This window comes from Galeopterus variegatus, unplaced genomic scaffold (genome assembly GCF_000696425.1).
Source record: "Galeopterus variegatus unplaced genomic scaffold, G_variegatus-3.0.2 Scaffold11885, whole genome shotgun sequence".
Taxonomy (NCBI): domain Eukaryota; kingdom Metazoa; phylum Chordata; class Mammalia; order Dermoptera; family Cynocephalidae; genus Galeopterus; species Galeopterus variegatus.
This window is the reverse complement of record NW_007737996.1, coordinates 20,998-27,115: the sequence shown is the minus strand read 5'-3', so window position 1 is coordinate 27,115 and position 6,118 is coordinate 20,998. Positions and strand designations below refer to the sequence as shown.

The 6,118-nt window shown below is 37.7% G+C and overlaps 1 pseudogene; it reads left to right on the top strand.

The window, feature by feature from the left end:
* Positions 1 to 450: 450 nt before the first annotated feature.
* On the top strand, positions 451 to 833 carry LOC103610844 (annotated as a pseudogene).
* Positions 834 to 6,118: the final 5,285 nt, after the last annotated feature.

Here is a 6,118-nt window from a genome sequence, read left to right as displayed (position 1 = left end):
TGTCTTCACACCTAAAATATAAAAATCTGCTAACAAGTAACAAAACTGAAGGATGTGAACCTCATTTCCTATTCTACCTCTGGTAATGCAACTAATAAACAGGGAAATAGAAAGTGGCTGCCAGAAGGGAGAAGAAAAGCACAGAAAACACATGAACTGGTTAATCAGACCCTAATCACAGTTTCCTGGATGCCTTCCTTTTAAACTCCCTTCATAATTCCCAAGTTTGGTCATCCTTCACTTCTGGGATAGTCAAGAGTTTAGCTAAGATTTTTATTTTTAAACAAATCTGGGCAAATATGACAGACCTCAAGCAACAAAACTTCATTTTTGTAAGAAATTAAATTTCCTGAATAATATTGTTTGTTTTTAATAAAGTTACAGATTCCACTCCTTCTCTCCAATGAGGTGACCGAGAAGGTTGGTGAAGACAGCTATGTGGATGCAGAGATGCAGATCTTTATGAAGACCTTGATGGGCAAGACCATCACCCTAAAGGGTGAACCCAGTGACACCACCAAGAATGCCAAAGCCAAAATCCAAGACAAGGAGGGCATCCCACCTGACCAGCAGTGTCTGATACTTGTGGACAAACAGCTCCAGGGTGGCTGCACTCTCTCAGACTACAACATACAGAAACAGTCCGCCTGCACTTGGTGCTTTGCATGCAAGGCAGCATCTCACTGAGCCTTCTCTCTGCCAACTCACCCAGAAATACGAGTGTGACAAGATGATCTGCTGCAAATGTTATGTCATCTGTACCTCCATGCTGTCAACTGCCACAGCAGTATGGCCACACCAACAACCTATTCACCAAAAGGAAGGTTAAATAATTCCCGGAACCAGCTCCTCCTTTCCCTGCGAGGCACCCTCCCGCCCAAGCCCCATGGACCTGAGGCATCAATAAAGCTTCTCTTTTATTGACTGAAGCATTTAAAAATAAAGTCACAGATTCAACTAATGCAACATTACAATAAAACTGTTTCATCCAGGTCCCAAATAACCATAAGTGACGGGGTGGAGCAGGAATAAACGAGTCCCGCACCAACTGAAGACTCCAGAATATTTACGCAGCAAAAACCAACAAACATCAAACACTAAGTAGTCAAACAAATCTTTAACAATGCACAGTTGTTCCAGAATCAGGAAGTACACATTGTTTGGCTTATGCGGTTTGCAGACACACATCAAGTATGCAGCATTCATTCACCCACTTATTTTAAAAACATTTTCTGAGCTCCACTATGGTTCATTTAGGACCCTGGAGAAGTGGTATATCACAATTTACACCTTCAAGGAGCTCAACAATCGATCATGGTATAAACAAATAATATGAGTGCTTGTACCAAGTGAGGCAACATACAAAAGTGCTAAGAGAGAGCACAGAAAAGTAAGCCTCCGGAAAAAAGCAGACTTCACAGAGAAGGTGGCATTGAGCTACAACTAACAGAAAGTCAGCAATTTGCTAAAAGGGGAAAAAAGTAATCCTGATGTTCAGAGAAATTTAACTTATATTCCCTTCCATCTGACCTAGCTTTGGTCAAATTATTCCTCTTAAATTCTCTAGAATAAAAATCATCAAGACTTTTGCATTCCCTGGAAGAAGGAAGTACCAGTGTGACTACCCAGCGACATGCAAAGAAATGGGTAACCACAGGAGTAAATTATTAAGGTCATAAAATTTAGGCAGTTACTTAAACTCCAAACCTCAGTTTCTTCATCCACAAAATGGAAATAATAAAAACTGTCCAAACCACTTCATAAGGTGGCTATGAGGATCAAATATAATAATATATAGAAAGTGTAGTGGATTGAACTATGTCCCCCTGAAACTCACTGAAGCTCGAATTGTGTCCCCCAAGTTTTATGTATTAGAAACTTAGCTCCCACTGTAACTGTTAAGAGGGTGGGAAATCCTATTATGGTAATCAAAAGGTGGAGCCCTGAAGGGGTGATTGGATTGTAGGACCACGCAGTAGTGAATGGATTAAAAATGGTGGTCATGGGCGTGGTTCTGAGGACTTTAAACAAAGAGGAGAGTCTGTCTTGCTCTCTCTCTCTCTCTGCTTCCACCATCTTGCATTGTGAGATCCCTGGGTCACTGTTGCCACCACCAAAAGGACTTTGGACTTCCCAGCCTCAGAAACTGTAAGCAATAAATATTGTTTTCTTTATAAATTACCCAGTGTCAGGCATTCTGTTATAGCAACCCAAAATGGACTAATACAAGAAGCTTCTCTATTTACTATACAGCGTTAGGACCTAATAAATCTTAATGTTAATTAATTTAATTCACTGATTCAAAAATTCTTTATGTGAGGTGCACAGGTAAGATTTTATATATTTATATTAATACTAATTATTGACAAGTTATTTTATATTTTATTGAACCATAAATGTTGAGAAAGGAGACAAGAAAATGTTTGTCTACTAGAAAAAAATGCAAAATTCTTAGGTATCTAGAATTTTAATTAAGCCTAAAATCAAATTATTTGGTATAGATGCCAAATTAATGCTAGATAAAATTATTATAATATTAAATTATAGAGAAAAATATATTTCCTAAAGCTTTCTGAAGAAAAGATTACACATTCCTTCATGGATTTTTGGAAGTGTTATGGTTTTGTTCTTGTCTTTATACAACCTCACATTATAAGGCTTAGAAAGTTAAACAACCTCTATGGACTCAAGTATTTCATAAAAACTATGGGGTTGAACTAAATAAATCTAAGATTCAAACCATCTCTAAAATCCTAAAAAAAGCATTAGTAATAAGTGAACATATACAGAGATGTAGTTACTGTCCTATATAATAAAAATATAGTCTACAAAGCTTTACTTGCAGTTATTCTTCGTAAGGATGAAGTCACAGAGTGATTCTGTCTAAAATAGAGCACTTCAGTCTGAGAGAAATTATAATAGAGATTTCTAATAGCTTCCAGTTTTAGACATCTCTAACTACAGTACTCACCTTGGATAAAACCAATAACTTCAAAAATACTGACTTTACCTAAATACATTTAGAGTTTTAAAAAAGTTTTCAAGATAATCTTGCCAGCTCTTTAACTAAATAAAATAGAAAAGTTGCAGCCCAGATGGTGACATTTACATCAAATACCCATGAAAAATATGTGCTATAAGTTCATTATGAAAACTTCCAGCTAAATGAAGAATTAGCTTATACAATGTAATATTAAATATTTCAAGAGTAACTTTACTTATTGAAATTAACATTCTTCTCTAAACATTTATTTTGTTTTTCTTCTGTGTTTTGTGTGTGGGTACAAAAAGCAGGCTATCAAATAATTTCAATCTTTACAACATAGGATTGTAAAACTTCTCAATAGTTGAATATGTTGAAAAATAACATCAGTACTAATGGAAGTCATTCTCCTATGGCCTAAATCCCTGAAGAGTTATATGTCATCCCAATCCCTACCCTTGATGGTGATGTTGTAAAACCTATTCAAAGGGGCAGGACTTCTAGAATGGCAGTATAAGAAGCTTAGAGAAATCCGCCCCCCCAACATTTATTAAGCTAGCAAAAATTAGTAAAGACAATGATTCAGTCCCTAGAGATTGACCAAAAGGCTTGCAACAAATTACAAAACAATTTTTCAACAAAATCTACAAAAACTCAGTAATACAGTGGGAAGCCATGGCATTCAAGCTAGCGGCTGCACCCATCCCCAAACAACTCTGTGTCATGGAAGAGCTGTTCTAGTGGGCTCATTAGTTGAGTGGCACTTCTCATCTCCTACAGATCCCTGGAGTGGAAGAGCTATTGCTGGTGGACCCAGAAGCTGGTGAACATCAGTAGATATCACTTCCCACAGCTCCATGCTGCCGAAGACCTAGACCAAGCAGGTAATAGCAGCTAGCTGTTTTGCCACTCCTGATTCCAACTACTAGATCCACTGGGCTGGATGACAAGATCAGTTCCTATCCCCTCCACACAAACATAAAGACAGATGGAGAAGAGCAAGCTTCACATCACTCCCCAGCTCCTGATCCACAGTTCAAAGTACTAGGAGGGGGATCTAAGCAAGCCTCATCCTACTCTTGCCAAGAAGCCAGACTCTGTCTGGATCAGACTGTGGAGCAATATATGCCCCAGAGCATTACTGAAAACAAGAGCAGTCAACCAATGTTGTGGATTGAATTGTGTCCTTCCAAAAGCTGGAATCCTAAAAATCCCACCTCCCAAATCTGTGAATGTGACCTTATTTGCAAATAGGGTTACTGCAAATGTAATCAGTGAAAGTTAAGGTCATCGGAGTGGGCCCTAATTCAATATGACTAATGTCCTTATAAAAAAGGGGGGGAAATTTGAACATGCACACACAGAGGAAAGATGCCATGTGAATACAGAGGCAGAGATAAAAGTGATGCTTCTATAAGTCAAGGAATGCCAAGAATTGCCAACAAACACCAGAAATCAGTAGAGGTAAGGAAGGATTCTTCCCTACAGGTTTTAGAGGGACAGTGGCCCTGCCGACACCTTAATTTCTGGACTTGTAGCCTTCAGAACTGTGAGACAAATTTCTGATGTTTTCAAGCCACCTGGTTTGTGGTAATTTGTTACAGCAGCTCTAGGAAACGAATACATTTAGGAATTAGCAGAGGGCAACAGCTGAGTATAAAACTAATTATCATATGACACAGTCTGTGATGACACAGACTCATCACAAGCTTAACAGGAGATCAGGGGGAAAATAGTCAAAGAGAAACAAACCAGGTAAAACCAGCTAAAACCACCACAGAAGACTATACCTATGTCCAAGGCTGTGCCTTCAGAGGAACAACCAGAAAGGGATGTTCTGTGATACGAGTCCCTGGCTGAACTCAGGGAAAACATGTAACCTCCCTGAACAGAATTATATCTTAATAAAGCCATTTTTAAAAAAGCTATTCAAGGCTTTATCTTGCGAATAATTGGTGGAGTAATATCTAATAGGCATGAAGAACAACAGTGTGGCACTATCATTTAAACAGGTCAAGCTGGAGACAACAACTTGAACTCTGACAATGGGCACATAGAAGAAGGGACTGATAAAGTGAAACACTGTGTTGGGAGAAATAACAGTAGTGCTTAACAGATTTGAAGAATTAATGGGAGAAAGACGGCTATGACGACCCCCAGGTTTCTGCATTGGGTACCTCTGTATTAGGCACTATGACAACCCAGATAAAACCTGGTTTTTCCCCAGAGAAAAGACTTTCACATATGGCTGTTGTTATAGGTGTTTGATAAGTCTGCTTCTTGAAAGAAAACTACTCTCTGAGCCCATCACTGGGAACAAGCCACCAGTGCTGGCCAGATCTGAGGAACTCAGCCATGTTCTACGACCTAGCTATGAACCTCGACGACAAAGAAGGACAACCTGTAAATAAAAAAAAAAAAAGGAAAAAGGGGGGAAGGATAATTATTGGTTGCAGGGTTGTTGTGAGAATTAAATGTGTTAATACTCATAAAAGAGCTCAGAATAGTATTTGGCACATGGTCAGCACCATATAGACATTAGCTATAAAATAAAGAGAATTATAGGGTATTATCAAGGTCAACACACAAACATTTCTACAAAGGTAAAGATTAAAACATTTAAGGAGACTGTATTCACCTGCAACTCTTCTTGCTAAGAATGTAAGTTTTAGCAGAACAATGAGGTCCACTTCAGGCCAAAGAGATCATCAGGACTATGGCAGGGAAGATCAAGAAAAACAATAAACCCAATTTATTCCTGTTTACTTTGGAAGATTAAAAACTTTATAAAAGTAGGTTTTAATCAGTATTGGTTAACATGGTCAATTTAGATTAATTACAAAATAATTTTAGTTTACAGTTTAAAATAAGTCATGGTTTGTAAATCCTTTATTCCCTATAAATTAAGACTATCAATTTCTCTCAATTTAATGTACACTGCCTTCTTAAAATGTACACAAACACACTCCTTCCTCATAAAAATATTTTTAAGCAACTGGAACAAGTGTAAAAGATGCAATCTTAAAATAATACTCAAAACTATGCAAGGAGAAATTATAAGACAATGTATATAGGCAGATTGTTATTTAATAAATGTTTAGCTCTGTCCTTTTTTAAAAATTAAAAACACTAGAG